At 33.7% G+C, this 27,868-nt stretch overlaps 1 protein-coding gene and 1 long non-coding RNA gene across 6 annotated transcripts in view; one reads left to right on the top strand and one right to left on the bottom strand.

Annotated features, from left to right (window-relative positions):
* Positions 1-27,868, bottom strand: part of LOC139819413 (FAD synthase) — a 233,604-nt gene that overhangs the window by 122,128 nt on the left and 83,608 nt on the right. The window lies entirely within an intron of this gene.
* On the top strand, positions 17,386-19,808 carry LOC139819422 (uncharacterized). Of its 5 annotated transcripts, XR_011733723.1 has the most exons (7): positions 17,386-17,715; positions 17,952-18,004; positions 18,366-18,578; positions 18,657-19,050; positions 19,170-19,338; positions 19,421-19,533; positions 19,601-19,807. It is a non-coding gene; the product is annotated as an uncharacterized lncRNA (long non-coding RNA). The 5 variants fall into 5 exon arrangements; XR_011733721.1 differs by having other exon boundaries at positions 17,389-17,715; positions 19,421-19,808; XR_011733724.1 differs by having other exon boundaries at positions 17,391-17,715; positions 18,421-18,578; positions 19,421-19,807.

Below are 27,868 nucleotides of genomic sequence, written 5' to 3'. Positions count from 1 at the left end.
AGGTGTAATATTTTAAATGGAATTTTGCAGAAATGTTTCTGAAATATTACATGCCGAGTGGGAAGTTATTTCCGTGATACATCTGTTTATCACATACAATACACACAACCACTCTTTCATAGCATTATATTGCCGTCATTTCAGCTCCGCGGACATTGCCTAAATTCAAGTTTTCTTTACCGCGTATTACTCACTTGTAATTTTGTTTTGATTTCATCCGACCTGTTTATTTTTCCGTTTGATCTATCATTCAACGACAATTTAATATTTTTTTCCGTTAATTATTCTCTGCTTGTCCAAATAACCAAACTTGTTATTTCTTCATTATTCAAAAATTACTACTCTGATTATTTACTTTTATTTTAATAAACAAAACCTATTGTTCATTGAATATCTAGTGATTTATATGGAATTATTTTATGTTCGTTCGACGAAACCGCGCCGCCCTGCCTCTACCCTGCTTCTCTACCGTTAGGTCGAGCTGGCTGGCCCCTCGCGCGACAAGCTTGGTTCTCGCGATTTCGCGCTAAAGTCATCGAGAATTTAGTGGACGCGAGGGCATCGCGTCTAGCGCCCAACAAATTTAATTGAGAGCTGCCTGACTCGCGCGAGGAATTATTCCGAGAGACCTATCACCCGACTCTCCTAGCGTTCCTTTGCTCCGGCCGAAAAAGCCGTGACAATATATATATATCTCTCTCTCTCTCTCTCTCTCTATATATATATATATATATTTTATATAGAGTTTTTATACCGTCATTTTTAAGGATTAACCATTAATTGAAGATTAACCACTAATTAAAGGTTAACTATCACTTGAAGGTTAACCATCATCCAAAGAAAAACCCTTAAAGTTGGGTGTGATTTCGGACCGCCAATTGCTCTTTATATTTTTATTAAAATCGTGGCTTTACTTGGTACTAAATAAAACTTTGTGATAAAGGCTATTATTGTATTATCTATAAAATGAAATACTATGGATCGGAATAATAGCCTACAAATAAATGTTTCTCGTATTTCTGTACAGTCCACACAGCAAAATATATCACATGTTGCAGAAACGGCCGTTGGTATACTGGAGAGTTTGCTGGGCGATAATCACGCTGCTATTACTCGCAGTAATCCTTATTTATACTATTATCAATTTAAAACCATTGACTTATGGCGACACATTCTATCCGTTTAACGCATACGGAATATTAGGATATCAGTTTAGCATCAGTAGAGGACAGACATGTTTTGTTTACCTGTCTCCTGCTCTAGTTCTCAATCTTTCTCTTCGTAACTGTCTACATATTATCTCGAATAATTTTCAAATCGACGTGGACGGTAGAAAAACTTGCAAGAGTTGTGGCACTGTCGTGGTCAAGCATATTATCTGTGATAATTCGAACGGGCGATTCACAGACTGTGGAGGTTCGGCAAGTGCATCCCCAAGCTTAGATGCAAATTCCGCCCTCTTAAACACCATCAAGGAGTTGATGCATGCGGAATTTGCAAAATTTCGGAAGAAGATGACAGAATTATATCGGTCTGATGTAAAGAAGATTATGGATGACATTTAAAAGTTGTCAGGTAGAATCGATAGTCTTGAAAACAGTTTTGCAAATACTCAACCGTCAGTCTCTCCTCTGCTTCTCGAAAAGGATATTATTGAGGAATTGGAGGACAGAGAAAGAAGATCCGCAAATTTAATATTTTTCAATTTGGAAGAGCCCGATGGTGGTAACGGGGTCGACGCTGATCTCGCTAAGGATACCATCCGTAAAATTTAACCTGATAGGACTCTTAGCATTAGAACGACGAGACTAGGTAAAAAACGTCAGGGTCACACTGGGCCATTGCAAGTCACATTATCAAACAAACAGGATGTCGTGGAAATTCTAAGAAACAAATCAGCATACTCTGGTCCGGTAAAAATTTCTCAGGACCACACGTTAAAACAAAGGAGACATCTAAAGGATTTGCAGTCTCAACTCAAAGTGCTAAAAGATGCGAGCAAAACAAATAAACAATAATAAAATTAGACTCGGGAAAATGTCAACGATTTAAACGGCGAATGCGAGTCAGGCGCGGGACGTGGTGCGCAATAAAACTTAAGACGTGTATTCAAATGTAACGAATGTTTCGGCTCTTCCTTTGAGCCATCTTCAGCATTTATTAAGAAAAAAGATTCTATTCCAGCAGAGCTCGAGGCAGAAAGCTCCTTTTTTGAGGAGATGTCGTGACAAGCGAGCTGGTACGCACAATTATAGTGGACATTTCCACTGTGAAAAAGAAAGAAAAATATATGTAATCGATCGTTAAAGGAAACAGTAAAAGAAAGGAGAGAGCTCACCTCAAGATTTGCAGCAGTCAAATAAGTACAAGAATTAAAAAGTCGTAGTAGTCAGGGGTAAATTCGAAAAGTCGCACATTTTAGAAATTAAAGGCGAGAAATTGCAGTCACACGCGTCGCACATCCCGGGAAAAAATATTCATATCTGACAGTATATATTTATATATAAACATGTAAAACTTATATATGTTCATATATGTTCATATATAAATAAGATATGAACAGATATAAGTTTTACATGCCCATATTATAGAGCATATATAATCATATATGGTTATCTATTGCCATATATGATCAGATCGTATATTATACATGACACAAGATCTGATCATATAAGTTCATATATGGTCAGACATATTATTATGTGTAGCAGATATGACACTATACATAATCGTATCTGGCCTTACATGATCGTATATAAAGAATGTTTGGCCATGTATTATCAGATATAATTATATATGGTCATACATAACTATATCGGCACTGTACATGATCATATATGACAAGACGCGATGTATATATATAGACGCGATGTATATATAAGACCAGACTGAGATCCCGGGAAAAAATATTCATATCTGACAGTATATGAACATATATAAATGAGATATGAACAGATATAAGTTTTACATGCCCATGTATAAAGCATATATAATCATATATGGTGATCAGGATCATATATGGCGATAGATAACCATATATGATTATATATGCTCTATACATGGGCATGTAAAACTTATATCTGTTCATATCTCATTTATATATGTTGTCACGTTCTGTCAAAAGTTAGTTCGTCCGTTTTTGGGTCAAAACATTTAAGTAATTTACCCGGGATTTGGACCAGGTTGTGCAATTAGTCCAGTCCGAAGAGATAACGAATTTTATATATCTTATATCGAGGGTCAGATTTGTTTATAAAATTAAAATTTGGAAAATCTATTTTAAAATCCAAAAAAATTAATTTGTATGGAGTGCAAACTTTATTATTTTGAATTTCAGTTTCTAATTTCTTTAGTTTGAGAAATAATGGAAAAGGATCTTGATTAAATTGAATGGCTTGTTTAATTTGAAATTTAATCCTTTTTACTTGGGACCTTTTGCCCCCTTTTCTGGGCATGAATATAGATTAAAGGAAATCCTATTGCCACTCTTTGGCATCAACAGTTAAGGAGAGGAGAACTCCCGTTGCCACACTGTTTGGCAGCGACAAGAATCAGGAAATTTCTGTTGCCACGCTACTTGGCAGCGACAGTTAAGGGTTGTGGAATTAAAGGTTTTTAGTGTAAATTAGTTTAAGAAATAGAATTTAAATCACCTTTATTCAAGGAGACTTTCCTTACAATCTTGATTTTAAGATTCAAATTGCAGTTAAGATCTGTCTTAGGTCAGAATTTTTAAAGACTATAAGCAATGACAACTACTAATTCCCAACAACAACTAACTGTACGATTATTTTTCGCTCTTATTTATACTCAAGTGGCAAGAACCCCCCCGCGCGAGCTTCTCACCACTTCTTTTGTCTTTATGTTTGAAGGAGGAGGAAGGTCTTATCACTAGGTGTAATTTTATCCCTTGTGAACCGCGGCCTGAGAACCGTCTCCCCATCAGAAATCGGATAATTAATCAATATCGATTCTTCGCTCTTAACATTCTTGGCTATTTTTAGATTGAATTTTGCTCGCACGTAACACCTTCCCCCTTAAGTCATACGTGGTACGTTTGTTACCTCGTATGAATTGTTAAAAGAAAAATTGAATCAAAAAATAAAAGAAAAATTGAATAAAAGAAAAATTGAATCGAAAATTACGTTATTTATTTTAGATAATAATAAATCATGTTTAATAATTTTTTTTTTTTAATTAGTGTGTAATATGTATTATAAATGTGTTAGCGTAAATATATATAATAAATGCATAAAATAGCTTAAAATAATACGTATAATAATAAAAATTTTTTTTAATTAGTGTGTAATATGTATTATAAATGTGTTAGCGTAAATATATATATAATAAATGCATAAAATAGATTAAAATAATACGTATAATAATAATATGTAATAGAGTAATATAAGCTAGAGCTAAAATATGTAAGCTAAAACTATAATAATGCATATAATAATAATAATAATAATGTATAATAGTGTACATAATATTTTTTTTTTTTTTTTTATATAATTGTTATATATAATTGTTAGTGATATATATTTTGTTTAACTAAATTCACTTTTTCCTTTTTTTTTATATCTATTCATTTTGACTTCTTATCTAATGAAAACTGAAACCTTACTCTAATGGTGCCTAGAGTTTATCTTTCTTCATTATAATCGCGGATATAAGTTTTGAGTTTCATTGTGGATAACTTTTTTTTTCTTTTATTTCAATCTCAGTAGCAGAGCAAATAATATTACTTGTATGTTGTTGTGAATGTAATGTATTTGTTTCTGAGTTTTCATTTTCTGTTATTACTTGTGTTAATGTTGCTTGAGTTTTTATTGTTTCTGATGACTCTTGTTCTGAGGATGTCTGATCTTTTCCTTTCCGTGTTGTTCCTCTTGCTAAATGTAACAGCAAATTCGTCACTGAGTCCCATAGCGCTCCAATTAAATATATTGACCATCCATAAATAGTATGAAGTGCATAGCCATGTATGATGGTATCCACTATTAATTTAGTTGTTCTTATGCAGAAGTATAATCCAATTACTCCTGCACTTGCATTGCCGATGGATAGAAACGTTCCCCAAATTTTCTTCCAGGTGTTTTCCGTTATTTTTTTCCAATGAATTTTCATCCAGAAGGTGAAAGAGTGATATTCCTTGTGTTAATACTGGTTCTCCTTTTACACCGCGCGCCATTGTGTTTAAAATTCCATTCCTTTCCGCTGGGAACATTATTTGATCCCTTAAATTTTCAAGTTCGCTATTAGTATAAATGCCGCTTGCTGCCAATGGTCCAGGATCATTATATTGCCACGTAGGTTTACTGTTCGGTTTTATTATTGCTGGTGATTTGCTGTATTCCAAAATTGGTGTTATTCGATACCATCCGTCATTTAAAAGATACATTATTGGAATTATTCGGCTGCATGTAGTCTGTGTTCCTGTTTTAAACAAGATGTGAGTCCTTGGCGCTAAGAAATATGTTTCATTTCCTTTAAATACCGGTAATTGTTGATAACATTCCTGCGTTTGTCGATACTTAACGTCCACCGGAGTGCATTTAATTATATGTACGACTTCTCCTGAGATCACTGCCATATATCCGGGTCCTTTCATAATTTGATACGCAAAATCATCTGGAGCATGGATCGCTAGGCTCAGTGCATTCTTCATTACTTGTCGTTCCAAGTTGCAGCGTTGTGTTAATACATCTGTGTATAAACGGTTCATTTGTGTGCGTATGTGTTTTTCTACATAAATGAATTTCGAGTTTACATAAGCAAAAATATCTAAATTTTCTACTGATATATGGCGCTTATGCGCAAAAGATTCTCCTTTTTTAATTTCTAAAATTACAAGTTTTGGATGTTCTGTTTTAATTAACGTATATCCACAAAGAAGCTCTTCCCCCATTTGTGTTAACGCAAAAGTTACGTCTTTAGTTGACAAGGAATAAATTATTTGCAAATTTTTATCTACATTACTAACCATCTTATTTGCTTTTCCTTCATATAATACATCATAATGGTTGAATTTACAGTAATCATTGGGTATTGTTTCCCAGAAAGTATACTTTCCTTCAATATCTATACAATTTCCATCTGAATATTGACAGGTTGTTCCTGTTTTTAAATGTATCTGATTTGTTTCTATATTAGTTACTGCTTGATGAGAATTTAGACTAATGGTTATTATTCCTTGCACAACTACATTTTGCCATGTTCCATAAGGATCTGAATATTGCGTTCCAAAACATTGTCCGTCTGTTGTTACTGATCCTGCAAAAGTGATTGGTCGCGACGTTGTGTGATTTACTTTTAACCCATTGATTACATTGTTAACGTTTATAATAAGTGTTCCGGTTTTATGCATATTTTTACATTGATCTACCGTCGTATCGATAATATATTCCGCTTGTGCATTAGTTACTGTCGCAATATGTGAGTGCATTCCACAGTAATAAATTGTTCTCGAAATCGAAATTTTACATTGAATTACATGGATTGTGTCAAATTTCGCAAGTTGTAATAGTTGAATATTAGTTTCTTCTACATGTGGTTCCATTAACGGGATGTTACATTCTTCTATTTCCAATAACGAGATAGTCGTCACATTGAAGTTCGATGTTCCGCAATCGTATCCAATGATTCCGTATATATTTTGAATGTTGAGAAATAGGGTGACTATTGAGATTATCATCTTCATCAGGATCATCTTCATCTGTATTAATTACAATTAAGAAAAAGGTTTATTAATATATTATTCTATAAGATTAAAAATGTTGCGGGGTACACCTTTAATCTTATTTATATTTCACTTTTCTGATTTTATTTGAATGAACAATTCTTGACTTTCCTTTAAAAAGGAGTTTAATATTTCCGTTAGGTAAAATATCTGTTATTATATGTGGACCAGAATATTGGTCTCCTAATTTACCTTTCTTTGGTTCATTTAAAAGAAAAACTTGATCATTTATTTGAAAGGTTTGTGGATTAATCTTTTTATCATAATAATATTTTGATTTTAATTTTGATGCAATTAAGCATTCTCGAGCCAATTCTTGTAGATCGTGAATATTTGTCATTAATTGATATAAATAATCGTCATATGTCTTTTCTTTTCCAATGTCATTAACAATTTCACTGGATGGTTGTCTGGCTGTTTTTCCAAATACCAACTCATATGGAGTATATCCAGTAGATTCATGAGTGCTTGTATTATATGAAAAGGTAGCATATTCTAGTAAATCATCCCATTCTGTAAATTTATTCACATATTGTTTTAAATATTCAACTAATATTAAATGTGACCTTTCTAAAGCTCCATTTGCTTGTGGATAAAAGGCAGTTGTTCTATATTGTTTAATTTTGAATTGTTTAGTAAATCTTTTCATTAAATTACTCATAAAATTTGTGCCTTGATCAGTCAAAATTATTTTAGGTGCTCCGAAAATGCAAATAAAATATTTCAATAACGCATCAGCTACTTGAACGGCAGTTATTGATTTTAGAGGGATAGCTAGAGAAAATTTTGTGAGATGATCTTGGATTGTTAGGATATAAGAATTTCTCTTCGTGGTTTCAGGTAATGGTCCGACTATATCCATTGATATTTTTTCGAATGACGAAAATGGTGTGTCAGTGATTAACATGGGTTGTTTAGTTTTAACTCTAACTAATTTTTTAATTTGACATTGCAAACATTGACTAATATAATTTTGAATGTCAGCTTTAATGTTTCCCCAATAAAAATTTTGCCTGATTCGATTATAAGTTTTGGTTATTCCTTTATGTCCCCCGATTTTTGATGAATGAGCTTCTTCAATAATATCTTTTCTTTTTTGAATTTCCGGTATTATTACTAACCCATGGCATATTATTAATTTGATTGAAATTCCAAGCAATGTTTTTCGAATTTGATTTAAAATTTCTTCCCATTGAATATTATCTATTTCTTTTGTTTTTGCAACATTTATTATTTTAATTGAGTTTTCTTTTACTACTTCTCGTAATTTAAATGTAAGTTCAATTAATGTTTCTCTTCTCATCTTTTCTTTAACATCTTCTTTACAAACCAAAATTAAATGAATTTTATTTCCCCTTCTAATGATTTCAATGTTTCCTGATTTACTTTGTTTAATCTTTGGTATTAAATTTTGATTTTGAAGTTGTTTCGATCCTTCGTCACAAGGTTTACCATTTGCAGTTAGGAAATATAAATAATTTTCTCTTCTCATAAATATTTGATCACGACTATTTATTATACTGTGTTTCTGTCCTCGCGTTATTATTTGTTTTTCGGTTCTGTCTAATGTCTCGTCTGTATTCGTAAGTTCGTTGAATGTTGTGTCTATATCTTCCTCAGAGTCGTCATCGTCAGTAACTTGATCTTCCTGGTCGTCTTTCGAGTTGTCGTCGTTGGTTCTTTCCTCTGCAATTTCCATGTGGTCCTCGCAATGATTTACATGCGTAGGCTTATTTTGATAATTCTCATAATTTTCATATTCCCCTGTTAAATTATTTAGTATTTCTAAAAGATTAGATGGTATAGCTATTTGTGAATTTAAAGTATTTATATTTTCATTATTGCTAATTAAAGAATTCATGTCATCATTGTTAATGTTTTCCAAGGATGTTTCTATCTCGAATGTTTCGTTCTGAGTGTTATTTATAATGTTTGATGATTCTAAAGGTGTAGATTCATTAATATTTATCTGATCTATTAAATTATTGTATGTTTCTAAAGATTCATTATTATTTATTTGATTTATTGGATTGTTTTGAATTTCTAATGATTCGTTAATATTTATCTGATCTATTGAATTATTACGTATTTCTAAAGATTCATTATTATTGATTTGATTTATTGGATTATTGTGTATTTCTGCATGGACTATATGTTCGATAAACGGAGGTTCTTCTAATTCCTTCTTAGTGAAGGGTATGCTTTCTCCTTCTGATTTTTCTGCATTACGTGTTTGCATTCCTGTAACTACCGGCTCTGGTTCCTCCATCATCATTCCCCTTCTTGGTGAAACTGGCAAAGGTTTAGGATTAGCATTTCTTTGTCTTGCTTCATCATCTTCTGGGCACTCTTCAATTTCATCAAATGAAGGATGTATTGGAAATATATTTGTCACAGGGTTTCTCGATAAAGCATCAGCATTAGCATTTATTTTTCCCGGTTTATAAATTATTTCATAATCATATTCAGTTAATTTAATTCTCCATCTCGCTAATCGTGAAGTGGGATCTTTCAATTTATGAAGCCAGGTTAATGGTTTATGATCGGTTATTAATTTAAATTTTTTACCATAAAGATAAGGCCTAAAATGTTGCACGGCGTAAACTATTGCTAATAATTCTTTTTCAATTATAGAATAATTTTTCTCAGCTTCATTTAATACCCTTGAAGCGTAACTTATTGGTTGATCTTTCCCTATTTGTCCTTGACTTAAAATTGCACCAATTGCAGTTCCAGATGCATCGGTTGTTAAAAGAAAAGGTTTAGTAAAATCAGGATATTGCAATATTGGTTCATGACATAATGCATTTCTCAATATATCAAAGCTTTCTTGCTCCTTGTCCCCCCATTTAAAATCAATGTCCTTTTTTAATAGATTAGTTAATGGTTTTGCTATTTTTGAAAATCCTTGAATAAACCTACGATAGTATCCAGCCAATCCAAGAAATTGTTTTATATTTTTGGCACTCTTTGGAATTGGAAAATTTTGTACTGCTTCTATCTTTTTAGGGTCTGGACGGACTCCGCTTTCCCCTATTATATGTCCTAAATAAGTAACTTTTTTTCTCAAAAATTTGCATTTATCTGGTTGTAGCTTTAAATTTGCTTCACGTAATCGTTTAATTAATTTTTCAAATTTAATTGCATGTTCTGTAAGAGAACTTGAGTATAATACTATGTCATCTAAATACACAAAAATTTCGTTACCTTGCATTCCTGTTAACACTAAATCCATTAATCTTTGAAAGGTTGCCGGTGCATTCTTTAATCCAAAAGGCATTCGATCGAATTCATAATGTTCATATGGCGTTGAAAATGCTGTTTTATGACTATCAGCTGGATGCATTTTGATTTGGTGAAAACCTGAAGCAAGGTCAAACACCGAGAAATATTTCGCGCCGCCCAGCTGATCCAATATCTCCGTTATGTTTGGAAGTGGATATGCGTCACCTACTGTCTTATCATTTAGGTCGCGGAAATCTAACACCATTCTCCACCGTTTATTCCCCTTTGAGTCTGGCTTCTTAGGGACTATCCACACAGGCGTGTTATATGGAGATTTTGACGCCTTAATTATATTCTGATCTAATAATTCATTTACCTGCTTATTTATTTCGTCTTTATGAATTACTGGAAATCTGTATTGTCGTGTATGTATTGGTATTTCATTTACCGTTGGAATTCGATGTTTTAAAACATTTGTATGTTCAAGTTTTTCTCCAGGCAAGTGAAAACAATCTGAACTTTTTTCAATTAATTCTTCAACATGTAATCGTTCTTCAGTATTTAAATGTTCTAGTCTTAATGCTTTAATTATTTTTGCTTTCCTTTCTTCTTTATTTACGTAAAAACAAGATCTTGAACTTGAGTTGAGGCTTTGAGAATTCGGAATTAGAATTGTATCAGAGTTTGAACTTGAATTGGAATCAGAGTTTGAATTTGAATTTGAATTATGAATGGAACTACCTAAGCAGTCCGAGTTTGAATTTGAATTTGAATTATGAATGGAACTACCTAAGCAGTCCGAGTTTGAATTTGAATTGGAATTGAGAATAGAACTACCTAAGCAGTCCGAGTTTGAATTTGAATTGGAATTGAGAATAGAACTACCTAAGCAGTTCGAGTTTGAATTTGAATTTGAATTATGAATGGGGCTACCTAAGTAGTCCGAGTTTGTATTGGAATTAGAAATTTGCTTTTCAATTGTATCAAACTCATATATTTTGATTGTGGGTACATATATTCTTTCTTCTTTATCATTCGTATTTATTACTTGCAGATATGCCCTGTCGTCTTTCACCGTAACTAAAGCATCTCCTAAGTAAATGCCCTTTGTCACGTTTAATCGCGGTACATATCCTTCTTTTAGTTCTGGATTTGCGACTCTAATATGCATTTGTGAAATACATCTCGGAGGAATAATGAAAGTTTCTTCTTTTTCTTCAAAGGGAATATAAGTATCATTCCATTCTAATTGATTTTGCTCATAATTAACTTTTACTTGAAATTGTTTAAAGAAATCTGAACCCAAGATCCCATTTTGTGGTATCGGAAAATTATCCTCGACTAAATGAAATGCAACTGGACATCCTAAGATATCTATCTGTGCCAGCCCTAAGGTGGTCACATGATGCGTTGTTATTCCACTAAGTCTCAGAGTTTCATTTCTGTCCACAATGGTTTTAGGTGTAATAAAATTTTCTTTAATTATATTTGGGCCTGATCCACTGTCCACTAATAATTTTAAATTTCCCGTAAAATTTGAACTATTTAATTTCACAGATGGTACATCTTCAATGTCAGCTATATTTACTCTTCGATATCTGATTCTGGTTCCCCCGATACTATTCGTGGGACGTATTTTGGCATTTCCCGGGGTCGCCCCTGTCCTCACGGGAATCTGTTCGTTTCCCTGATTTTGTGAATTCTGGCGGAGATTATTATTATATATACGTCTACGACATTCTTCTAATGTATGCCCGGATTTTTTGCAATACCTGCATATTATTGTTGAATTTAAATTTTGATTATTTGAATTTTGTTGTATACCTGAAGTTATTGGTTGCTTTTGATTATTATTATTATTAATATTGTTCTGCGGATAGCTAGATGTATTTTGATTTCCGTTCTTACTATTTCCCTGAAATTTATTGATTTGCCAGCACCGATCTGCTGTATGGCCTTTCTTATGACAAAATTGACAGGTTACGATTTCAGCTTCTATACGTCGTGTTGATGCTCGTTTTTCACCGGGTGTATTCTCAGCAAGCACAACGCTCCTTATCATTTTAACTGTCTCTAATTCTTTTTCAGCATCAATCGCGCGACTCTCAACCTCTTCGAACCTTCCTTCTTTTGATATTATAATTTCCTTATCTAAACCGCGTAAAAAGCTTGTTTTTAAATGATTTTCAATTGAATTTCGAAATTCTGGGCTTATCTGTCCTGATTCTCTTCTTTGTGCATCAAGTATTCGCTTCCCTAATTCTCGTATACGATTTGCATACGCGACTACTTTTTCATCCTTTTTCTGATATAAATAAGCTAACCGTCCCTGAGCTTCATAAACTGTTTCCCTAGGCCCGTATTTAGTTCTCAAAAATTCTACTAATTCTTGCATTTTACTGAAAGTTTGCCCGAGAATTGATCTATGTGCGTCCCCTTTTAATTTGTTACGCACTGCACGGACTAAGTTTATTTCTTGTGTCGGCGTGATCATGCTGAGTGCTTCCTCACAACCCTCGACAAAATATACAAAAGGAATATTCCCTCCATCAAAATTTGGCACTGCTTCTAATGCATCTCTGATTGAAAAGTGCAAATAATTACCTAGTGTTTCCTTCATTTATGATCGCCATTCCTGAACTCGGTGGTCGTGAACTTTGTGATTGTTGTAATTGTTGAATTACTTGTTGCTGGTGAGCCAAGGTCCTTCGTAATTCATCGATGTCCATATCTCCTGTTCCTGTACCCGTTGGCGTTTCCGTTTCGGAAGGTGGCGTACGAATCATCTTAATTTAATTTATACTTTTATCACTGTTTACTTTGTTCCTTTTCACACAACCTTTAGTATCCCACCGCTGTCACCAAAAATTTATGTCACGTTCTGTCAAAAGTTAGTTCGTCCGTTTTTGGGTCAAAACATTTAAGTAATTTACCCGGGATTTGGACCAGGTTGTGCAATTAGTCCAGTCCGAAGAGATAACGAATTTTATATATCTTATATCGAGGGTCAGATTTGTTTATAAAATTAAAATTTGGAAAATCTATTTTAAAATCCAAAAAAATTAATTTGTATGGAGTGCAAACTTTATTATTTTGAATTTCAGTTTCTAATTTTTTTAGTTTGAGAAATAATGGAAAAGGATCTTGATTAAATTGAATGGCTTGTTTAATTTGAAATTTAATCCTTTTTACTTGGGACCTTTTGCCCCCTTTTCTGGGCATGAATATAGATTAAAGGAAATCCTATTGCCACTCTTTGGCATCAACAGTTAAGGAGAGGAGAACTCCCGTTGCCACACTGTTTGGCAGCGACAAGAATCAGGAAATTTCTGTTGCCACGCTACTTGGCAGCGACAGTTAAGGGTTGTGGAATTAAAGGTTTTTAGTGTAAATTAGTTTAAGAAATAGAATTTAAATCACCTTTATTCAAGGAGACTTTCCTTACAATCTTGATTTTAAGATTCAAATTGCAGTTAAGATCTGTCTTAGGTCAGAATTTTTAAAGACTATAAGCAATGACAACTACTAATTCCCAACAACAACTAACTGTACGATTATTTTTCGCTCTTATTTATACTCAAGTGGCAAGAACCCCCCCGCGCGAGCTTCTCACCACTTCTTTTGTCTTTATGTTTGAAGGAGGAGGAAGGTCTTATCACTAGGTGTAATTTTATCCCTTGTGAACCGCGGCCTAAGAACCGTCTCCCCATCAGAAATCGGATAATTAATCAATATCGATTCTTCGCTCTTAACATTCTTGGCTATTTTTAGATTGAATTTTGCTCGCACGTAACAATGTTCATATACTGTCAGATATGAATATTTTTCCCGGACATTTTATATCATCCCGGGAAAAAATATTCATATCTGACAGTATATGAACATATATAAATGAGATATAAACAGATATAAGTTTTACATGCCCATATATAGAGCGTTTATATATATGTGTGTGTTTTAAGTCCGACAAAGTCCATATTGGCACGCAGTTTAAAAAACTGAAAAATGTATTTAATAATAATTGATATTGTGAAATATTATTGCACTCAGATCCACTTCGACCAAAAACGGCATCTCATTGCTTGTGTTATTTTAAATTTTTCTTTTTTTCTAATTTTGCATAAGACACTTAATCTTTTTTAATTGACACATATTAATTTTTATCAAATATTTTTATAAACAATGAAATTTTACCTTCGTGAAAAAAACTGTTATATAATATATATTATAGTTCTTATAAATAAATATATTAATCGTATTATTTTGCAAACATAATATCTTATAATTTAAACTGAAAATCATATATAATCATATATGAACTTATATAGTCATATAAGATTATATATGATCAGATCAGATATTGCATCTCAAAGTATCCGATAGATGGCATTCGATGGGATCTGTTTCTCGTATTTAAAATTTGACCAACAGTGTTATAAGAATGGTATCAAAAGACACGACACTGTCTCGCGCTATGAAGCGGCACAATTTTTGTATCAGTTGTATCGTGGAGTCCACTTTTATAATAAAGTGGCACACTTAAAAAATAACTTTTGAAAATATATAACAATGTTCTGAAACTTACTTAAATATATGTCCAGATTGAACTGTGTCAGTTCGTATCTGATCATACCTGATCATAACTGATCAGATATTAACATATACAATAATACCACATCATATATCCTCAGATCTGGCCAATTTCCATATCTGACCATATATGGCCAATCATATATGATTATATATGATCATATGTAAATATTTTTTCCCGGGATTTCGGAAATTAGAGGTGAGAATAAATTGCAATCACACGTGTGTCGATCGAAATCGAAGTGAGACAGTGGGTCACAAGTATATAGGTCAGAAACGCTATTATACACAAAGTAACCGGCCAGGGAAGGGAAAACCCAAAGTTAGATATTATTTATGATGGACAAGTATGCGTGGTGTAGACAATCGGTATCTGACTGTAGGTTTAAACTATGGCGCTGTTGTCTATAATGTGTAAAACTTCCGAAATAAGTCGTTTGTAATATCTTTTGTGATCCAAAATTTCAACGTTATCCGACGTTATCAGTCGAAATAGTGGTCGTTCTGAGTTCTATGATCGGTAATCACGGAGTGGGCAGAACTATTTCTGTTGATATGACTGCGATGTTCAGATATTCTGGTTTTTAATTGTCTACCAGTCTGCCCCACGTATGATGCGTCGCAATCTCGGCATAAGATCTTATAGACCACATTACTCGTTGCGGAAGTCGGAAGAGCATCCTTCTGAACTTTGATAAATTTGTTTAATTTATTAACGCTGTAGTGCGATAAATAAGTGTCTAATTCCCTGAAAATATCTTTGAATTTGACAGAAATTGAAGGAAAAAACGGAACGGTAAACCATTTTTTAAAGGCATCGTCGTCAAAGGTATCGACAGGATTTTGTTTTCTTTTTTTTTGTTTTTTTTTTAAATAAGAGATTTTTAAGACGTTTTTGAATTGTGTTAAAAATAAGATCTAAAGGGTAATCGTTGTTCAGAAGGATGCTGACAATAAGTCCTAGATTTTTTTTCGTGAAACTTTGGATGCAAAAGTAAAAAATCTCGGTCGATAAGTCCCATGATGATACCCCTGGTAACCATATCCGATAGAAAACGATTAAAAACGGCTATATCTGTATCGTTTTTAATCGTATCTTATCGGTTCTATCGTTGCATATTTAGAAGACAGATAAAACATTAATCGAATCGAATCGGTTTCTATCGTTTTAGGTCCGAATAAGAAAATAACTATACAAATTTTATAGTTATGAATCGTTTTCTATATGTACAATTATTGCCCGTCTGAATCAATCGTATATACACGATATAATATGTATCGTTATTTATGGTAATAATTTTACCGTATGCATTAATACGGATATATAAGAATAAAATGATAGACATCTTATCGATATTTATATGACTTAACCGAACCGATACATCTATCGTTTCTTATCAGGATTTTCTGACATACAACTTATCATCTTCTTTATGGCAGCAAATCGGTTCGTTTTCTATCGTATATTAATGATATAAATTGAATCGTTTGAAAACCTTCTACTTTGTATATGTTTGTATAAAGAATAAACGATAGACATCTCGTCGATATTTATACGATTTAACCGAACCGACACATCTATCGTTTCTTATCAGGATTTTCCGACATACAACTTATCATCTTTTGTACGGCAGCAAATCGGTTCGTTTTCTATCGTATATTAATGATATAAATTGAATCGTTTGAAAACCTTCTACTTTGCATATGTTTTTATAAGGTTAAAACGATAGACATCTCGTCGATATTTATACGACTTAACCGAACCGACACATCTATCGTTTCTTATCAGGATTTTCCGACATACAACTTATCATCTTCTGTACGACAGCAAATCGGTTCGTTTTCTATCGTATATTAATGATATAAATTGAATTGTTCGAAAACCTTCTACTTTGCATATGTTTTTATAAGGTTAAAACGATAGACATCTCGTCGATATTTATACGACTTAACCGAACCGACACATCTATCGTTTCTTATCAGGATTTTCCGACATACAACTTATCATCTTCTGTACGACAGCAAATCGGTTCGTTTTCTATCGTATATTAATGATATAAATTGAATTGTTCGAAAACCTTCTACTTTGCATATGTTTTTATAAGGTTAAAACGATAGACATCTCGTCGATATTTATACGACTTAACCGAACCGACACATCTATCGTTTCTTATCAGGATTTTCCGACTGACAATCATCTTCTGTACGGCAGCTAATCGTTATCTATCGTATATCAACGATATTAACCGAATTGTTTAGAAGCAGCAGACGGAAAAAATTTCTATGAAAATCATATTTTGTGAATACCCAGACAGCACCAAGTCCAAAATCGAGACATAACACGTCTTTGAGATGCTTTTTAGACGTCTTATGTCCCGCTTTTGGACATGCGTGCTGTCTGGGTATTCATAGAAATTTTTCGATTTTCATACATCTAATAATTCAGATATATGAAAAACTATGAATAACTACAATTTTTTATACTTTTTCACAGAAAGCTATAAATTTTTATGAAAAATTAAGTTGAATATACTAATTTCTACGCGTGCTGTTTTTACGCCAGAAGAGCTGAATCAATTTTGATACTTTTTTATAGAAAATTATGAAAAATAATTTTAACCATATGTTAGATAAACTTTCACGGAATTTTTAATAATCAAGAGACACGGTAGTGTCTCGCGCCAAGTACGCGCGAAGCGAGACGCACCGTGACTCTTTTACGCGAACGCATGAGTTGCGAGTATCCGAGATTTTGAAATCTCAATAACGAGTGAACGGATCAATTTCTAAGTAGGTTCGATCGATAGCTTGGGGTTTGATTTATAAATAAGAGTCTTTTTTTTCCGTTACGTGCTCTACGAGCGAAGATATTGCGATGCAAAGTCCAAATGTAGAAAATTTTTTTTTAAGAAACGTCCACGTCGGACAAAAATGGCGGCTGGTGTGTCACTTTCCCATTTTTGACACGAGAGTGCACTTGTGCACTGTCGCAATGCGTGACAGTTTTTTACAACCTAGAAAAGGATAAGTGTAAGTGTGTGATAGTCGTGACCGTTGCCGCGTCGTGACAGATAGTGAAATATATATAAGTATTGACCGTAGAGAGCTGATGCCGATAGATCTTTAAGAAGGAAGGTGTATCTACAAAATCGTACAAACACGTACGTATATGCTGCCTTTTAAAAGTTGTCAAACTGTATGTTTACGCGAGCGTTACTTCTGTAGTAACTTACGATAATTCACTCGTTTACGCGGAGTAAATTATCTTAAGTTACTACAAAATCCCGTTTACGCGAAGGAAAATTCTGTTTACGCGAAGGAATTATCGTAAGTTTACTACAGAAGTAACGCTCGCGTGTAAACGTAGTAAGTGAAATATATAAAGTATTAACCACAGAGAGATGTCGAGGAGATCTTTAAAAGAAGGAAGGTATATTCAAAATTGCACACGTACGTATATGCTGTCTTGTAAAAGTTGTCGAACTATATGTTTACGCGAGTGAGTACATCTGTAGTAACTTACAGTAATTCATATTAAGATACGTCGTCGTCTCTCAATCAGAGAAACGTAACCTTCACTACTTTCAACGGTGGCTCTTGATTTCCGATCATAATAGTTACTATAAAATCTCCCGTTTACGTGGAGGAATTATCGTATCGTAAGTTACTACAGAAGTAACGTTTGCGTAAATAGGTTATAAAAATAACACGATGTTATATATGCTGTTCGCCGTGAATATATATATATATATATATATATATATATATATATATATATATATATATGTATGTGTGTGTGATTTCTGCCTAGTGCTCTGAATGTCATCTAGTCATACATATCAAGAATTTTCGATGGGCTTCTTCAGAAGATAGGATATGAAGAAAATCCTAATGCATGATGACGATATCACAAAGATGCTAAGGCTAGATGCCACGAAATGTGCATGTACCGTCGGTCACGTGGAATGCAAGAGAAAATCCGCCGTTAAATTGAGCGAACATTCACGAATCCTGATACCCACAAGTAATTTCTTACAATCTTCTTATGATCCTGATTATCTCATAATTTGTATTTTTGTACGTGTATTTTATGCTTTGATAGAAGGAACGTGAAAAAGAGCAGGAAAATGAAAGAGCACTAGCGGCGAAGCAGACAGAAAAGAACAAACAGAAGAGAGATTCAAGCTTTGTCTTTTAATCTGGACGAAGACGAAGATGAAGCTGAGATGTCTTCTGACGAAGACAATGCCGAAAAATCCCCGCAGTCAGAAAATGTGCAATCTGATGGCCCTGCGATTAAGAAGATTTAGAAAAATCCAGATGTAGATACATGTTTTTTGCCAGTAGGGAAAGGGACGAGGAGGAAAATAAACTTAGGGAAGAATTGAGACAAGAATGGGCTAGAAAGCAGAACGCGTTGAAGGACGAAGAAATTGAGATCACATTCAGTTATTGGGATGGATCTGACCATCGTCGGAGTGTTATAATGAAGAAAGGTGAATGTCTCAGTGGTTTAGAGAACGTTTAAGTTATTAAAATACTCCAGTGTCACTTTTGGAGTAACATTGGCATAATATATAATGTTCTGCTGCATAAATTAAATTTTCACATACAGGTAATTCTATCTATTAGGTTCTTCAGAGATGTTTAGAAGTTCTGAGGCCCGAATTCAGCGAGCTTAAAACAGTAATGGCAGATCAGTTAATGTATGTCAAGGAGAATCTTATATTACCGCACCATATATACGTTTTACTGCAACTGTAACTGATTTTATTGTAACTAAGGTAAATATACTAAATGATAAAACTTATGAAGCAATATCACAATGTTGGCATGTTATTTTAATGTATGTAATATTGCGATTAGGCACGAGGAAAGAGCAGGCCTCTGTTCACATTTGACGTTCACGATGATATTCGTATTATGCACGATGCTTCTGTCGAAACCGAGGAATCACATGTCGGAAAAGTTTTACTTAGGTATTTATTATTAAAAGAATATTTTGCATAATTCTTTTTTATGTTATTTTTTTATTTTTCTCATTAGATCATGGTACGAGAGGAACAAACACATTTTTCCAGCGAGTAGATGGGAACCTTTTGATCCAACGAAAAGTTACGACAAGTATACAGTGTCGGATAAAAATAGGAAGAAAAGCTAAAATCTGATCTTAGATTCAACGAATTGTCCAATTTTGTTTAAAGGATTCAGATTCAAGGACTGTAAATATTATAACCAGATAAATAACTTTGTTTCATTGTACATACAATTGATTCATTATAAAACAGCTGATTATATATATATATATATAATCTATTTTAATAAATATATATATATATATATATATATATATATATATATATATATGTAGCTACATTGTATTTTTAAGGACTGTGATTTTAATTCATTCAGTTATGTGATAATATTTAATTCATTTACTCGATTATGTAGCTCTACTAAATAGTTAAGTTTTCGCAAACATTTAGAGGGAAAATAAAAATACATGAATAGTTTAATGACTTGAATATAATAATTACAATATGAAAATACAAAACCATATTTTAATTCATTCCGATACAGAAACAGTATTAAAATATTAATCCATGATCAGATCCTCTAACAGAAATCTATTTACAAATATTAGATGTATCATCTCTTGTCATTTCTTGAAGATAACTGTACAAAAATAAATATATACAATTATATCGATTATAATCACATGTTATTCATAGATTTGATACAAGTTGGATCCATGTATGTAATATTTTTGGGAAAATGGTCCATTATAATAAACTTTTTCTCAGTCGATCTGTTCAAGCAGTCAAGGAATCCAAACCAATAAATAACTAGTCCAGACCCGAATCTGTTCCAGTAGTTTCCAGTTTCGCATCGTTTTATATTCTTCATGTGTTTTTAATACATGAATTATTACTTATTTGAAAATTAATAATTAGTGGATAAGGAATAATCACATTGTCAGGTAAATTTTTTATTTTAAAAATAATTGATTTAATATAAATAATTTAATTATTGCAGATAAACATGATTTAAAAAACATGTTAATATTATATATATGTATATATATGATATATATGTGTATTTATATCTACCTAACATAGAGAATCCACAAGAATAACATTAAATATCAAGAGACACGGTAGTGTCTCGCGCCAAGTACACGCGGAGCGAGACCGACCGTGACTCTTTTACGCGACGCGACGGGTTGCGAGTATACGAGATGTTGAGATCTCGATAACGAGTGAACGGATCAAGTTCTAAGTAGGCTTGATCGATAGCTTGGGGTCCAATTAGGGGGGGGTTTCTCTTATAATATTCCGCTACGTGCCCTACGAGCGGAGATATTGCGACGCAAAGTCCAAATGTGAAAATTTTTTATTAAGATACTTCCTCCTCCTAACGCCGATATATATGATGACGTCATAATCAGAAACGTCACTTTCACTTTTTCGACGCTGGCGGCGCAGGTATCGCCAGTTTCGATATCGCGCGCGTATATCGAAATTAGGTCGATAGACTTATCGGTCAGGAGGAAGATTTCTATTTAGGTAAATTAGGTAATATATAATATATATTGAGTCAACGGAAAAGAAGGTTCTCTACGCTTGGCAGAAAGTGCCGCTAGGGAATTTTTAAGTCGATTCTTATGAATCAAGCTTGAATTCGATGTCTAGGTATCCCAGGTTGTCGATGACGAGGTCCAGATAGTGCGCTTCATAGTTTTCGGTGTCCAGGTGTAATAATACGTTGAATTCGATGTCTACGTGTCCCAGGTTGCCGATGACGAGGTCCACATAGTGCGCTCCGTAGTTTTCGGTGTCTACGTGTATTAATACCTTGAATTCGATGTCCACGTGTCCCAGGTTGCCGATGACGGGATCCAGATAGTGCGCTTCATAGTTTTCGGTGTCCAGGTGTAATCGTACGTTGAATTCGATGTCTAGGTGTCCCAGGTTGCCGATGACAAGGTCCACATAGTGCGCTTTGTAGTTTTCGGTGTCTACGTGTATTAATACCTTGAATTCGATGTCCACGTGTCCCAGGTTGCCGATGACGGGATCCAGATAGTGCGCTTCATAGTTTTCGGTGTCCATGTGTAATCGTACGTTGAATTCAATGTCTAGGTGTCCCAGGTTGCCGATGACGAGGTCCACATAGTGCGCTCCGTAGTTTTCGGTGCCTACGTGTATTAATATCTTGAATTCGATGTCCACGTGTCCCAGGTTGCCGATGACGGGATCCAGATAGTGCGCTTCATAGCTTTCGGTGTCCAGGTGTAATCGTACGTTGAATTCGATGTCTAGGTGTCCCAGGTTGCCGATGACAAGGTCCACATAGTGCGCTCCGTAGTTTTCGGTGTCTACGTGTATTAATACTTTGAATTCGATGTCCACGTGTCCCAGGTTGCCGATGACGGGATCCAGATAGTGCGCTTCATAGTTTTCGGTGTCCAGGTGTAATCGTACGTTGAATTCGATGTCTACGTGTCCCAGGTTGCCGATGACGAGGTCCACATAGTGCGCTCCGTAGTTTTCGGTGTCTACGTGTATTAATACCTTGAATTCGATGTCCACGTGTCCCAGGTTGCCGATGACAAGATCCAGATAGTGCGCTTCATAGTTTTCGGTGTCCAGGTGTAATCGTACGTTGAATTCGATGTCTAAGTGTCCAAGGTTGCCGATGACGAGGTCCACATAGTGCGCTCCGGTGTCAGTGTCTACGTGCATTAATATCTTGAAATTGATGTCTAGGTGTCTCAGGTTGTTGATGACGAGGTCCACATAGTGCGCTTTGTAGTTTTTGGTGTCTAGGTGTATTAATAACTTTAAATCTGAATGTAGGACACATAGATATCGAATTCGAGGTATTAATACACGTAGACACCGAAAACTACGGAGCGCACTATGTGGACCTCGTCATCGGAAACGTGGGACACCTAGACATCGAATTCAACGTATTATTATACCTGGACACCGAAAACTATAGAGCGCACTATCTGGAACTCGACATCAGCAACCTGGAACACGTGGACATCGAATTCAAGGTATTAATACACCTGGATACCGAAAACTATGAAGCGCACTATGTGAACCTCGTCATCGGCAACCTGGGACACCTAGACATCGAATTCAAGCTTGATTCATAAGAATCGACTTAAAAATTCCCTAGCGGCAGAATCAAGAGACACGGTAGTGTCTCGCGCCAAGTACACGCGGAGCGAGACCGACCGTGACTTTTTTACGCGACGCGACGGGTTGCGAGTACCCGAGATGTTGAGATCTCAATAACGAGTGAACGGATCAAGTTCTAAGTAGGTTTGATCGATAGCTTGGGGTCCAATTAGGGGGGGGGGTTTCTCTTATAATATCCCGCTCCGTGCCCTACGAGCGGAGATATTGCGACGCAAAGTCCAAATGTGAAAATTTTTTATTAAGATACTTCTTCTTCTATCTACTTCTAACGCCGACGTCTTATATGACACTACAAAAAGGCGTGATATCCGTACAAAATTACCTTTTTCAAAAAAAAAGGTAAAAAAATGCGCCAAGTACACGCATAGTAGTATATATGTATTATGTTGTTACCTCAAAAAAAACAAAGTGGTAGTATTATACCTCGAAATAACACCCTGTACATATTGTTTATACAATGCGTAATACTGCAAAAAGGCGTGATATCTGTACAAAATTACCTTTTTTAAAAAAAAGGTAAAGAAAGGCGCCAAGTACACGCATAGTAGTGTATATGTTGTTACCTCGAAAAAAAAAACAGTGGTAGTATTATACCTTAAAAAAATCTAAGTAACAAGTGATAGACGAAATCTTTGTATCTTGAAAAATCTCGAAAAAACCTAAACAGTAGTATTTTCACCTCGAAAAAAAAAACAAAGTAGTAGTATTATACCTCGAAAAAACCTAAGTAACAGGTGGTGGACGTAATCTTTGTATCTCCAAAAATCTCGAAAAAACCTAAGCAGTATTATTTTTATTTCCAAAAAATTATTACTCAAGTGATACACATCACAAAATTACGTTACCTTATCAAAAAAAGAGTCGCGCTTCAAGTGATCTATTATTACAATTACAAAAAAGAAATGATATCTTTTTTTAAATTACAGCGCCAATTACAGAGAACATATATTTTTCGAGATACAAAGATTACGTCTACCACTTGTTACTTAGGTTTTTTCGAGGTATAATATTACTACTGCTTTTCTTCGATTAGAATAAAAAATTGAATCATGAAGAATTACACAGAGGTAACAGTACAAAATACAAATATTTTATTAAAATATTTAAACCCAATAAGGGAATACAAGGTATTTAAATACAAAGTTTATATATGTATTTTAAAAGATTTAATCGCATCTCAAAGAATTACAGAGGTAATAATAAATACGTATTTAATCAATAAATACATATTTAATAAATTTCAAAAATAGGAGACAATAGTTCTATATTATAACTATTATTACATTTAATGTTATAGCGATTCTCTATATAATACGAATATAAATACACATATATGTATATTTGTAAAAAATAAGAGGTTTTATATATATATATATATATATATATATAAATTTAATAAAAATTTAATTCGTTGTTATTGTCAATTTGTGAATAATTAAGAAATAAAAAATGGAAATTTTTTGCCGATACTTGCTTATCACTACAAAATGCATGATATCAGTACAAAATTACCTTTTTCAAAAAAAGGTAAAAAAAAGGCGCCAAGTACACGCGCAATGTATGTTGTAAATCTAAAAATCTTATATGGTAGTAGCTTTATTTCTTCCTAACAAAATAATTCACAAAATTGCGTTACCTAACTCAACCCAAGTGATATATATTTTATATTTTTCAATTTTATATTTTTCTCCCTAACAGAATAATTCACAAAATTGCGTTACCTAATTCAACCTAAGTGATACGTATTTCAAAAAAAAATGTGAAATTTTTAAATTGCGCCAATTGTAAAGAGAATATATATACTTTGAAAAATAATTGTTGTGCAACTACTTTTAAAAAATAAAACAAAATTGTGTTACCTAACTCAGCCCAAGTGGTATGTATCTTTGTATTCCTGAGAGTCTTTCTATCAACCCAAGTGGTAGTAGTTTTAATTCTCCTTGATAAAATTATAATATTACAAAGAATTATTTTAATCACAAAGAATTAAAGAGATAATATAAAATAAAAATATTTAATTAAAATAAAATAAATAAATTTTTCTTGTAAAAAACTTGGCGCTGCGGAGGCTCTTACCCAGACAAATTTGCATAGCGCATAAACATAAGAAATTAATTGGTTTATATGTATATGTGCAAAAGGAAATAGACCAATCCATCTCTTTATGCATATGCTTATGCACTTATGCAAGTTTGTCTGGGTTGACCTTAAAAAAGCAGCGCCAAGTTTTTTACAAGAAAAATTTATTTATTTTATTTTAATTAAATATTTTTATTTAAGTTGTGCTGGTGTAGGATAAGCTAAGGGTGGTTTTTAAGCATTAAGGGTAAAGCAACAAAATCGGATTTGTTAAAAATAGCGAGCAACAAAATCAGGGATGCATAATCAATTCGGAAATCTGTTTAATTTACAATTTTAAGGCGTTGTGCTGGTGTAGGATAAGCTAAGGGTGGTTTTTAAGCATTAAGGGTGGAGCAACAAAATCGGAATTAATGCAAATGGTTGGCAATAAAATCAGTAAAACGTAATTAACTAATCTTGAACATAATTAATTAATATCTAACTAATTTGCAATTTTAGAGTATGTTTTTAAGGAGAAATAGCTTTGGGGGTAGTTTCCAGGATTTAAAAATGAAATTAAAAAATCGGGAATAGAGCAACAAATTAGCAACAAAAAAGCACTAAAAGAATATGTCCTATTTTTTTATTTAACACAATTTTTTGAATGGCTGTGCTAACTTTAAACATAAGTTAGCACAGCCACTATTTTCTCCGAAACGGCTGGAGCAACAAAATTGGGAATTGAGCAACAAATTAGCAACAAAAGAGCACTAAATTTCTGTATAAATTTTATTCGATTGTGCTGAATTGGCTGTGTCAGCTTAATAGACGTCGCGGCCGCAGCATATCCCCACTAACTGGCTAGTTCGGACACGAACCATTAGCACGGACGCAAACCATGTGCAGTTACCGAGCGAAACGACGTAGTTGATGCGCACTTTCTCAGGCGGCGCGTCGGAAAATCGGGCACACAAAAATTGACGAAAAACGCCGGGATGGCCTCTCTCAGGTTTCTCTCTGACATGGCGAAGTGGCTATCAAGCCTAACTTCTGATATTGGTTGCAGAGACTGTTCACGTGAGGCACTCACGTTCTCGAGAAATGATCCGTCAGTTATGCTCATAACTTGTAAAGATAGAAAGGCCTAATATTCTTTAGTAACTGTACAGTAATGATTTTTGAAACTCTAATTACAACCTCAGACGATTGTATTTCATGTGCTTAATTTAAGAGGATTAATATTACTTGCGTTTTCTACACATAATTAATTTATACCGCGTTTATAATACATAATTTAAGTTCGAGTTCTACTTTACCGTATTCCTTTCATGATTGATAGTATTCTAACGTTCTTTCTAACGTAATTTCCTGCGCATAATTTAAAATAAATTGCGAATCTAAATAGAGATATTTCCTGCGACATAAATATGACTCAATGATGATTGAAGTTAAAGTATATGATTATTAATTAATCGTCCTTACTATGAGTTATTAAACTTGTTAGTTTCTTTTGCTGAAGTATCAATTCTTTCAGTATCATTCAAAATATTTATTTACTTGCTCTGTGGTGAATAATTCAATTCAATGTAATTATACCTGATAACAGGAAAATAAATCCAACTTCAATCATCAATGACCTTGATATTCTACATATCCTTACAAATTTATTTCTATGTTTATTAATTCTTTTACGTATTCTGATGAATAAAACTCATTATATTGTGCATTTAGTTCATGATATCTAAACGATTGCTATTCTATTTACATCTGTTACATGAATTATTTGCTGCATTTCTGCGCAACTCAAATGTAAACCCACGATATAAAATCTATTCGTAATTATATTTTACTCATTTTCAAATCAATCAAGTGTACTGTTCTTTCCTTCCATTCGACGAAACGGTCTTATACTCAGCTCCTATACACGTTCACTAGTGGAATACAATAAGAGAAAAGCGGAAGCCAAGAAGACCATCAACAGCAAGAAGAGAGAGAGAGTTTTGACAAATTCTGTGCATCAATTAACAGATTTACTAGCCCCACGTACGTTTAGAACACCATGAGAATATTTAAAAATGTTAGGAAGAAGATAAACTGGAATAGCTGGACGCATAAGAGTAAGGAGAAAGAAATCAGAAAAGAAATTGAAAAGTTAGCTCCATCAAGTGTGTCATCGGAAATGATGGGAAAGAACGGAGAAATTTACAAGAAAAAAGGACTGGAAAATAAATTTACAAAGGAAGAATTGAAAAGAGCTTTAGAAATAATCAGGAAGAACTCAGCACCAGGAAGAGACGGAATAGAATACAAGATGCTAAAGGATATGACGGAGAAAATGGAAAAAGTATTACTGAACATTTGTAATCAGGTTTGGACCACGGATTGGTCCCCGGAAGACTGGAGAAAATACCAGACGATGTTTATCGATAAAATAGGTAAAGAAAAAGTAAGACTGATCGCGCTATCTTCCTGTGTAGGCAAGGTAATGGAGAGAATGGTGAACGAACAGCTGGTCTGATGGGCTGAACGTGAGAATAAACTAGCAAAAGATCAGAACGGTTTCAGAAGAGGGCGATCATGCGCGGAAAACCTGGTAAAACTGACAACAGATATTAGAAATGGTATGTATAAAAATCAATACATATTAGCAGCCTTCTTGGACGGGTCATCGGCCTATGATAATGTAATATATAGTATTTTAATGAAAAAACTAAAGAAGAGTAAATGTCCGAAAAATATTTTAAGATTCATAGGGAAATGGCTCTATTATAAAGATACAGAATTTATTATTAATGGTCGAGAAACAGAGCATAGAAGAGTCTATAAAGGTCTTCCCCAGGGAGCAGCACTCAGCCCTATATTATATGCATTTTATACATGTGATATTACAAATAAGGATAAAGTTGAGTATGAATCGGCTCAGTTTGCTGATGATATAGCGGCATATGTTATTAGTAGTAATATATATATATATATATAATATACTTTATTCGGTTCGACCTTCCAGCCTAAAATCCGGGACTTGGTTTACAATTTTGCTACC

This window comes from Temnothorax longispinosus, chromosome 9 (assembly GCF_030848805.1).
Source record: "Temnothorax longispinosus isolate EJ_2023e chromosome 9, Tlon_JGU_v1, whole genome shotgun sequence".
NCBI classification, from domain to species: domain Eukaryota; kingdom Metazoa; phylum Arthropoda; class Insecta; order Hymenoptera; family Formicidae; genus Temnothorax; species Temnothorax longispinosus.
The sequence above is the reverse complement of the archived record's forward strand: the minus strand, read 5'-3'. Positions and strand labels throughout refer to the sequence as shown.